Here is a 12,109-nt window from a genome sequence, read left to right as displayed (position 1 = left end):
ATAGTAGAGTTGTATTTGGTAGGTAGCTTTGCTCATAGCATTTTCAGCGACACTTGAGAAGGTAATGGCATTAGCCGCTCAATTCCTAATCCAATTTCCCCGTCTTGGAATCAGAAGAAGCTTCCCTTTCCCTTCTTATCTTAATCGAAATGGTGGTGATGGTTCATTATCCTTTTGTAGTAGTAGTAGTAGTTGTTCCGCCAAGAAGAATTACTTAGAATTAAATGATGAAGAATTGATGAGAGAATGCGAAATGAACACATTCAAAGCATCGGGCCCTGGTGGTCAACACAGGAACAAGCAAGAGTCTGCCGTTCGTCTCAAACACTTACCAACTGGTGTCACAGCTCAGGCCGTTGAAGATCGATCGCAACACAAGAATCGTGCTTCAGCTTTGAATCGTCTTCGCACTCTTTTAGCTCTTAAAGGTTCGTAATTGTTTTCTACTTTTATTCTTTTCAAATTCATCCTTGTAATTGACAAGATTCTTTGTTGATTTGATTGAATTGAACTAGTCAGGAACAATGTAAACCTTGATACATATTCACCTTCTCAAGAACTGCATCAAATTCTTCCACTTAAGTCCACCATTAGAGGATCAGACTGTGGCCCTCAAATTGGACCTAATAATCCTAAATTCGTTTTGGTACACATTATTTCCTTTTATTTTATTTCAATATATTATAATTAGGCTATTCCTTTTATTTTATTTCAATATATTATATTTGGGTTAGGCTATTGTAACACAAATTCTTAGCCCTTTAATCCAATGACATGGATGAGAAGTTAGACTTGGTTATTTTTAATGCCAACTAAGTAATCTCTAAGCCGAATCAATGGTCACAAGTTTGTGTCGAAAATTTGTGTTACAATAGCTTGAGCCATTGTATTTTTTATCTGAAGAATTATAATTGTAACATCCGTAATTGTGTATCTGATATATGAATACGTCATCAGCAACTTTAATTTTTTGCATTAATTTCTTTATATTTTGTTGCTCGTGTCGCATGATATGACATTAGTTTGTATGTAGTGTTTGTAAGTGTAGTATCTTTGTTGTGATATTATTTGTTTATTTATAGGGAATGCAAGCTCTGCTTGATCTAATTTACACAGTTGAGGGATCTGTATCAGAGACAGCTAAGTTATTGGGGTGAGCTATATTGTCTCACCATTAGTGAAAATGGTGTTATTTACTTGTATAATGTCATTTATATTTACCATTGCACTTGTTTAAGTTAAATAACAATCTTTGTTAATATGGCAGGTTAAGCACTGGAGCATTGTCACGATTGATACTGTCCATAATTCTCTACGAATGGCCGTTAATGAGTTGAGGATTTCTAAGGTATGATATCCATGGATATTATAAAAAGCTATTACATTAATTGTCCATACTAGTGTATAGCAAAGAAACAAAGTGTAATCATGTGCAGTAAATTAACTATGCTTAATCTACTTGTAACATTATACATAGGTGATATAGTAGATATGGCTTTTACAAGCCAAAAGAAGTAATTATACCTAAACCCTAAACCCTTAATCCTCAACCCTAAATCCTAAACCTTAAACTCTAAACCCTCAATCCTCAACCCTAAATCCTCAATCTTAAACCCTAAATCTCAAACCCTAAATCCTCAACCCTAAACCCCTAAAACCCAAAATCATAAACCCAAAACCCTAAAACCCAAAACCCTAAAATCCAACACCCAAAATCCAAAACCCTTAAACCTCTAAACCCCTAAATCCTAAACCCTAAACCCTAAACCTAACTCCTAACCCTTAACCTTAAACTTTTTTTTTAGAAAGGTAAGAATTATATAAAAAGAGACAAAAATAGTACAAAATACGAGGGACATACCCCAAGAGAAGGATTTATAACTCTTAGTAAAATAAACACAAGGGAAAAACCACAAAGCCACAGACGACATAAAAAAGAGCACGTAGACTCCCCACAAAACTAATCAGGCAAATGCCACATCGTGCGGAGCTGGGTCGAGATCTTATACTTGGGCGCTAAACCCAAAATCTTGGCCTGGACTAAATCACAAATAGCTAAGACTGTATCACTGCGGGAGCTATAGTGTTGACGGACACGCAATTATTCCGTTCAAACCATAGAAAATAAACTGTAGCTGAAAGGACTAACCGGGAGAGAAGGTGCTTGAAGTCCCCTTTGCGTCTAAGATGCAAGCTAGCCCACTGAAGCAAAGGGAGTCAAGAGAGAGTAGGCCATGTAGAAAGCATCCTGGTAGTGACCTTTCGCCAAACATAACTAGAGAAGTCACAATTGAAAAAAAAAAAATGATCATGAGTCTCTACAGCCAACCTGCACAGAACAAACAGGGAGGACGTAATGACATCATGAGAGTTGAGCAGATCCATGGTGTGAAGCCGACCAAGAGAAGCAAGCCACAAAATGAAAAAGTAGCTTGGAACATGCCTTGGAAACCACAAGAGATGATTAATCAAGTTCACATCCCATTTGTCCCGCAACACATTCCAAGCTAAATCAATACAGAATTGTCCAGACGAGTGACTTTTCCACACAAGATGATCAGGAAGACCCACTGAAGACTGTACTGTAATAGAGTCCCAGATATGCTGAAGGTCTACACTACGCAAAGGAAAATCCCATGAACCATCTCGAATAATATCCGAAACCCGAGCATCCCATGGCAATCAAGTAGAAGTCAAAGTCTTAAAAGGGAGCAAGTCACACAAAGGCCCCTACGATAGCTAGTAATCCCGTCATAATGAGGTGTCCTTACCATCATCGATACAAGTCACAATAAGACCCCGACATCAATCCTTGTTGAGTAAGATCTTCCTCCAAGCCCATGTAGCCCTAAACGTAACTCGAATATGCCAAAAAGACTGATCATAGAGGGGAAACTAAACGAGCCCAAGAGGACCAAATAGAAGACCTATCATTAAGCAGTCGCCAGACGTGCTTAATAATGGCGACTACTTAATGATAGTAGCTCTTTTCTAATCCTGGATCTTCTTAATCCCCAGACCACCCCCTCTCTACGGGTAGCAAACAGAAGACCATGCAACCTTAGCACCCGAAGGGGACAAAGAAGTACCTTTCCAAAGAAACAAGGCCAAAATACTTAATCCATCTAACAATAATTGCCAGCAAAAGAAACATGGATGACCAATAAATCTGTATCGAAAAGATGCCGACGTCCATAGCTAATTCGAGACATAATTTGCTCTAATAAAGGCCTACAATCAGAATGCCGAGGCCAGGTAGAGATCAGAGGAACCCTTAGATATCTAACTGGTAACACCCCTAATTAGAAACCTAAAATAAACTGCCAACCAACTCGCTCCTCATTTGTAACTCCAGAAAGAAACAACTGACTCTTCTCTTCATTAGTCACCAAACCAAAAACCTTGGCAAAAGGATCCAAGGCCAATTTGATCAGGCTAACAGAGGAAGCATGTGCTTGACAAAACACCATCAGATCATCCGCAAAACACAAATGAGTAATAGCTGTCTGCCTACACCTCCAATGATAATGAAACCCAAGGTCCTGAGAGGTTTTCCGAAGGATATTAGCCAAGCCATCCATAGCCAACACAAATAAGTAAGGAGAAAGAGGGTACCCTTGCCGGACACCCCGAGAGGACCTAAAAAAACCTTAAAGCTCTATGTTCAGGGCAATAGAGAATTAAAATGTAGAAATACATGTCATGATCCACCTCACCATACGCTCCGGAGTCCCAATAGTACGTAGCCCCAAAAGGATGAAATCCCAACTCATAGTATCAAAAGCTTTCCGAATATCAACTTTAAGGGCACATCGAGGTGTTGAATACGAGACCGCTGCTTAAAAAAAGCCTTCTAATCTCTACAAAGACTTAAATACTGGTTGGCAAGGTTCCTTTCCTGAGAGGTACACTCAATAGAAAAGGGGTCCTGGTCCAAATTTGCTTGGGTTGTGTCGCCCACTAAGCTTGAGCCTCAACCACCCTGCTGGAGATATGGTTGGAATCTCTAACATGTAAAGATTTGAATTTCTGTTTCAACAACCCCAATTTCTACGTAAGATGAAACATAAGATTGCCTACTATAGGCCCGTCCGAAACTGCCTGAACGATATCCATAAAATATGCACGATCAGCCCAGAAATTCATAAATTTAAAAAGGGATGGTTGATGCAGTTGTAACTACAACATGCAATATAGCAAGTGCACTAGTCATAAAAAGTAATAAAGTGATAAGTAGAATATTGTTCCCACGAGGATTGGTTGTTAAGTACTGATTTTTCTAATTGTTTTCAAGCTAGAGAAACCGAAAAGTGTTTGGATTTATGGGAGAAATTAAAACTAAATTGAAAGCAAAATTTACTAAGTATTAAAAAGCTAATTAATGAAAGCAAGATTAAAGTAAGAGTAATATCAATTTAAGCAAACGGTTAGGGTTTTGACTTCATTAGGACTCTATGAATTAATTCTACGAATTATGCTACTTCTACACTCACATGCACGGACTGCAAATCGGACTCTCGATTGTGTAAAACATACCTTCTCAGGCTATGAATTCCTACTTTTTCCTATTAAGCTTCCGCACCCAACAAATTGAAGATTAATAGATCCAAGTTCATTAAGCTAATGGAATCGTAGATTGATTTCATTGATTTTCAAACCTATCTCTAACGTTCAATACAACAATGGTGATTACCCAAGAAGCTCAACTTGATTCATTTCTCAATCTCATCATGTTCAACAAATTAAATCAATAAAAATCAAAATAATCACACAATCCATGCAATAGAATGTAAAAGCAACAATAATCTATTGATTAACCATAGAAATCCGAATTACATCAAAACCCTAACCCAAAGTGAGTTAGTTCATAACGAAATTAACACAAACAGCAAGAAAAACAGTAAACACAACGTTTAACATGTTGACACAAAGAAAAGAGAGTAAAAGATCTCTCTTAATTGATGAATCCACAAGATTAAATCTCAAATCTTCTCCTTTTTTCTCCCAAAAATGTTAAAGCTGCTAAAAACAAAGACGAACCTAGATAAACCTCTCTCAAGATGGCAAAAATTTTTCTTAAATAGTCCGCCCAAAAACCTAAAAACTTTTCTAAAATAAAACTTTGCGTTTTGAAGAAAACTAGAATTCGCAGACTTCTTCGCGGTGACGAGCTAAAGTGAAATCTTATGCCTCGCGTCTCTCGTCGCGACGAACCTTTCTGAACAATTCTAAATTTACGGAATTGCCCTCCGCTTGCTTCCTTGCTTGAATCTTCAATCTTCGATGCTTTCCCATGGGAACAAGTTTCATAGTGCTTAAAATCCGCTTTAGAGCTTTCCTAAATTCTGAGATTCGCTTGCTTCAAGGTCCAAAATCTCCAATCCGCTCATTATTTGCTCAAAATACACGTTTTGGCCTGAAACATAAAATATGTGGAATTAAGTTGCAATTCAGGCACAAACAAACTAAGAAGTATCCAAAATCTGGCCAAAAAGCCTAAATAAAACAGTATAATCCTCGGATTATCAATGGTATCTTGCCACGACGAGAGCCAAATCGGACAACCATAGAACTATGATCTAAGACATCCCGAGGTCAAAATTCTGAAACTGTGATCGGCCGATCAAGGAACCAAGAAAGCGATGCAAAGACCCAATTAAGCTTTTGTAGAATAATCGCATCACCCTGCTGACTGTTATACCAAGTATACCGAAGCTTAGTAAAAGGAACCCCAATTAACTCAACATCATGAATACAGTGGCCAAAATCATCCATTTAACCCACTCTATTAGAGGCTCCAAAAATGGCATTAAAATCACCCAACACAAGCCACGATAACCCCTCTGAATCAAATTCCGTCGCCTGATCCCTAAGGAAATCCCATAGATTGCGGCAGTTCCCAAGGTCATTAGACCCATACACAAAAGTAATCCCAAAAGAGAACCCATTTGAAACATGAGTAACCCTGCAAGTAACCTCCTAATGAGATATATGAATGCTATTTATAGAGTAAAGAGAAGAATCCCAACATACCAGAACTCGGCAGACAATAGAATCCGTCGCATTTGACAAAAACTGCCAAGAAGAATAAACTGCCGAGACCACTGACTGTATATGAGACTGCTCAACCTTAGTCCCCAACAAACCAATCAAACCCAAAGAAGAATCAGAAATCTAATTCCTCATCGCGCGCTATTTCGAGAAGTCGTTAAGGCCTCTAATATTCCAACTCCCTATCATTGGAATTGGGTTAGAAACAAGCTAAACAATCACTTGGGCCTAAGCCCCTGCTGTCCTTGGCCTTTCCCCCTTTTTCCAGGGGTGACAAGGAAACTAATCCAGATAAAATGACATTTGGCCTTTGGAGATCATCATTATGTAATACAAGCGAAGCAAACCTTTTGGAGGAAGTAGATTGTCTGCTCCCAGAACTCGTAAAAGAAGCCTGAGTGTTTTTCGTATAGTTTGTAAAGCTCATAATGCGGCCCTGCTCATCTTCTAGAGGGAAAGGCGTATCAAGATCTGACCCATAATCAGAGCTGAAAAATTCACCTCTACTAACATGAACAGTCTGCTGGTACGGGATCAATGCCAAAGAAACATCCCGAACTCTAGCTGCACTAAAATGTATGGTAGCAACCCCATCTGCAACTGAAACCCCAACTGGCTCTGAAACATCCCTCTCCTGCTCTTGTTCCTTCTCCCTCTCTCTCCACCTAAGGGGATCAGTAGTAACTGACTGTCTCAAAGGCTCACGATCCTTAGATCTCACTGCAATACCACCCTAGTGCCTTTTGGAAGTTTATAACTGTCTTACTCTTAACTTGAGAAATAGGTGCAATAGGTACTCTTTGTTGGTGACATACATGGCCAAAAACACAACAATTGGGGCATCTTTTAGGAGTTCACTCATATTCCACTGTAAGCTATATGGGTTCAGTAGATAACCGACATCGAAATTCAAATTGACGCTTGAGAGGCTTGGCTACATCTATCTCAACACAAACTTGAGCATAATTTAAACATGCCCGTTCAGAAGTTGTCTTATCACTCGACAACGGCCAACCGAACATAGAAGAAACCATGCAAAGTCCTTTGTGAGACCATAACGGATAAGGTATCCTATACAATCGAGCCCACACAGGTACCTTGGAAATGCGGTTCTTGTCAAAGGAAAACTGAGCATGCCATTGTTGCAAAACAATCGATTTGCTCCCAAACATCCACGACCCTCTCTATAGGATTGAATGCATCACATTCTTATCCCTAAATCTGAAAATGAAGAAACCAATACCAGTGGACATAGCATCCTCCAAACCAGCAGCTTTCCATGCACGGAAAGCAATCGAGCAGGCAACATGAAAAGGCATAGAATGCCTCGGAAAATAACCCATAATACAACGAAGCCACTCAACATCACTGTCATCAATAACATCATCCAGAATATACAATATGTCATCCTTAATATCAAGGTCCACAACTTCAAGGGTGAAATGGGACCCGACCTTCGTCAACTTTATCCGCCCAAGAGGAGGACACTGTTGATGTGCTCTTACCCATACCTTTCTTTTCTAAAACTGGCTTAGAAACTGGCTTTTTTTCACGGGGCTCAGAAGACGCCCAATTAAGTTTGGAAAGCTTCTTAGATTTTGGCACTGTTAAACAATTAAAAGTATTCAAAGAGTAACCTGCAATATCGTTAGATTCAAACTCAAGAAAACCAAAGGAAGAGTTTTTGTGATGAAAAACTTTGGCTCTTTGAATCGCCACACTTTAGAAAGCGGAAATACTTGTCATCCATCCACGGTTCCAAGTCTCTAATCTATAAGGATTTTCCCAAATTTTTAGATGTTTGGGGCTGTTGGGAAGTGGTAAAGGTAGTGTTTAAAGCTTTGGTTTGGGTTGGAGGCAGTATGGTGTTATTTGGGAGTGAGGAATTTGGTTTAGACATTTTGTCGAACACGTGGTGGCAGGGAAAAAAGTGTGTGATGTTGGTGAACTGAAAGGTTCAATCAATGAGAATTTTTCCCTGTTTTTGGCCCTCTCGACCATCTTTTCCTTATCCAACATCGAAACCTCTTCACCCCTAGCCTATATTCACAAATTCCCATTGATTGAACCTTTCAATTCACCAAAATCCACACTTTTTTCCCTACCATCAGGTGTTCGACAAAATTCCTTAACCAAATTCCTCACTCCCAAATAACACTATACCGCCTCCAACCCAAACCAACGCTTTCTATATATTCAAACTTTCTATATATTCAAAATCGCGCAATGAAATACGAGAAATCATGTTGAAATATTCTTTCTAATGGAAAAACGGTTTCTAGGTAAGTGTTATATGTTCACTTACTTGAATGAAGATAGCTCTATCCTTCATCCTCACAAGAACACTTTTGAAAGAAATTCTTTGTTTTAGGTCTTTAGCCCTTTCTATTTGCTTGTGTAAATGTTCAAAGGTGTGAATTTCAAACATATTGCTCACGTTTGATTAGAGGTTGAGGGATTGTGAGAAATGAAACCACGATTTGACAGTGGCAGAGTTAAATATAAAGCCTTCGCATAATGAAAATACTAGTAAACATTTTGTTTTGTATTATTTTTTAATAAAAGGTACCACTTAGCAACTTGCATCTTCCTGTTTTGTGTTGTTGTTTATTTCCCATAAAGTGTATTAATCTTACGAGGAGTTGCATTTACTTGGTTGTTTAAATTTTTTTTTGCAATTTGATTCTGGTTGGCAAATGATATGGAACTGTTTGATGCTTGGGTTACCAATATTTATCAATCTAACCACAATTGTAAGTTTTTTGTTGGCTGAGTTCTTTTATCAATTATGTTTATTTGTTTGAGAATATTTCTTGTTCTATTGGTTAGGAAGCCTGTATTTACTTCTCTTGTTGCAAGGTCTCTCTGCTCCTTATGTTTTGTTAATAAGATGTATTTAGCATTTTTTTTTTCTTCAATTACAAATCCTTACGCTATATTTTAAATTTGGATGTTTTACACTTTATTATTGTCTTCTTGTATTCGTTAGCAATATTGGCTTTTATAGTTATTCTGATTGATAGAGTTGTGTGGATTTCATTAAATTGGTTATCTAGAATACCATTAGCATGAAACTTAACCTGCATTTTTATGAAATTCATCACTAATATGTTAAAAGGTAAATCTTTTGACTATTATGGAACTTTGAAGATGAGAAGTATCTATTTCCTTTTCAACCTTTTTCGGGTTTTCCACAAAAAATGTCAATCTTAAGAAAATGTTAACCATGAGCCTAGGTTTGTTTTTTCTTCCCCTTATTTTGTTACGCTTGTTCAATCTCAATTTTTTTGGTACAGATGAGTAACCTTTACGTAGTTTATGTTGGGCATAAGCCTGACATATATGATAGTTGGGATGAATGCAAACTCAAGTTCAAGGAGTTTAGAATGTTGTGCATTGTTCTTTCTATCCAAGTTATGATGCTATCGCTACTTTTGAAGAATTTATAGAAGAAAGAAACTAGTTGGAAGGAGTAAGACTCATTCTTTATTCTCTTTCTTGCCACAAAATATTTATAGGCTAAATATGTAAGATTGAAATTTTTTTGATCTTTTTGTGAAGAAACTCATCCTTCCTTTTGAATTTTGGGGAAAGAAGCAAAACCTCATGGTTTAAATAAAAGGGAGACCATTGGGAAGCACTATTATTTTTGTACCTGCTAATATGCAAATGATAAGCTTACCGGGAGAGGCAAATGTGATTTTACAGTGGAGATAAGAGTGTGTGAAATCTGATGCAATCACATGGCTAGAAATGAAAATTTAGGTATTTTAGCAGCAAACGTAATGCCTTTTGATTATTAAACATCTGCAGAGGTATCCTTGGTAATGCTTAAAATGGATAGGAAAATTTTTTTTTTTGAAGAATAGCCTATAGATGTTGATAGTGTTTAGAATTTCTAACCAATTATTAGCATAAATATTCCATAATTACCCCAACCTTAATTGATAACCATCGCTTCCTTTTTGTTTCCTCACTGAGAGATAACCATCTATACCAATCATCCAGATGAGCTATTTTCATTTTGCAAGACAAATTGTGTGACATTTGTGGTCATGTTGGCTATACGCAACAATATTTGGAGCAAGTTAATAGCAGTTCTTGATAACCAACATGACCCAAATGTCACATAGTCCAAACTGTAGAACAACAGCAATAGGCCACACAATCGCCAAACACTGTAGAAATCAAGGAAACACACACTGCACAGACTACAACATCTACAAAAACACCTTTAAACAGTAACTTGAAAAAAGTAGGTTAGTAAAAGTATTATTACACCAAAACAGAAGGCAAAATTTCCAACCATTTATTATAAATATTCCATAATTAGTCCAATCTGTAATTTCTTTTATAGCATTAATTGGGCTGATATTAAATAGAGAGAAGAGAGACTAATCATAGCCAAGGAGCACAGATTGTCAAAAACTGAAACAAAACAAAATATACAAATCTTAGAAGACTATACTCCATTGAAGTAAGGGTGCATATTCCTTTAGAAAACCATTAATTTAGTACTATAACATACATTAGTGGAGCCGTTGCCAGCTGTCTTGTACTTACCCACTTGGAAATAAATGTGGTAACCGAACAAACTATACTCTTGACAAGGAACTCAATCATGCCACTCGCGGATGCAAATGATAGCAGAGAGGCAATAGCAAGAAAGGTTGGCTTGGCTACATCGACGAACTTGATATTTTTCCAATATCACAAAATAGGGGAAAAAGAAGTTAGATGCTAAGGAATTCGTGTATAAAATTTCCTTTTTTTCTAGTAATAAGAGACATTAAAAATAGAAACTCATACAAGAAAAGCACAATATTGGCTTCCAACAACCTCAAACTTACAGCATTATGTTTGATTTGTTCTTGCCCAAATACATATTTTATTGCTTAGATAGCTGAAGCTAATTTCTGTTATATTTTCCCAATTTTAGATTGTTAATATCATTCAATGCATCTGCAAGCATCTTAGCTCTCTCATCACAAACATCCCTTTGTTGTGTAACTATTTAGACCTCTACCTCTAGAGCTTCGCATCTCTCCGCTAAAGCTAGAATAATACTTGATGATGAGCTAGAGCTACCCATGTGTCATGCCCGGGGGCTATCCTCTATCTTGCCACTTTTGGGCTCAAGGGCTTTCCCCGCGCGCCAGACATGTCCAAGGTATTGTCCGCTATGGGTCCTAGCCACGCTTCCTTTGGACCCTCACGGCTTTGCTTCGCTTCGTGGTCTTTTTTCCACCTTGCGAACGCCTCCCCCATGACTTGAACCTTGGACTTATACCTTGGCCAAGTAACATGAGTATCATTGAGCTATATGCTTTGTTGATCCAAGTTGCCCCACATATGTTTGCAAACTACACAAGTCTATCTATGGACTCAAACAAGCACCACGAGCTTGGTTCACTTGGTTAAGCTAAGCTCCTTCCTGCATGAATATGGGTTTAGTTCATGCAAGACAGATACATCGCTTTTGATATTCTGATCTAAGGATGTTACTATTTATTATGTGCTTGTTATATTCCCCTTAGGAAATAAACGTGCTTTAATAGCCTATTAATTAACTAATTATATTGTTACTCCCCAAAGTAGTAATATGCCTACTCCTAGGTACCCATTTTTAGCCATGTTTATACCTATTTGTGGAAAGATTCAGTTAGTGTGGAGTTCACCTATCCGTATTAGGTATAGCCCAATGATGCTTATATTACTTGGCCAAGGTATAAGTCCAAGGTTCAAGTCATGGGAGAGGTGTTCGCAAGGTGGAAAAAAGACCACGAAGCAAAGCAAAGCCGTGAGGGTCCAAAGGAGGCGTGGCTAGAAGGACCCATAGCGGACAATACCTTGGACGTGTCTAGCGCGCGGGGAAAGCTCTTGAGCTGAAGTGGTAAGATAGGGGATAGCCCCCAGTCGTGACAATAAAAAGGGCGTTTGCAAGGTGAAAAAAGACCACGAAGCGAAACAAAGCCGTGACGGTTCGAAGGAGGCGTGGCCAGAAGGACCCATAGTGGACAATACCTTGGACATGTCCGACGTGCGGGAAAGCCCTTGA

The 12,109-nt window shown here is 38.1% G+C and overlaps 1 pseudogene; it reads left to right on the top strand.

The window, feature by feature from the left end:
• Window positions 1–214: 214 nt before the first annotated feature.
• Window positions 215–1,354, top strand: LOC116112506 (annotated as a pseudogene).
• Window positions 1,355–12,109: the final 10,755 nt, after the last annotated feature.

The sequence above is a fragment of the Pistacia vera genome, unplaced genomic scaffold (genome assembly GCF_008641045.1).
Source record: "Pistacia vera cultivar Batoury unplaced genomic scaffold, PisVer_v2 Contig663, whole genome shotgun sequence".
In the NCBI taxonomy this organism is placed as follows: domain Eukaryota; kingdom Viridiplantae; phylum Streptophyta; class Magnoliopsida; order Sapindales; family Anacardiaceae; genus Pistacia; species Pistacia vera.
The sequence above is the reverse complement of the archived record's forward strand: the minus strand, read 5'-3'. Positions and strand labels throughout refer to the sequence as shown.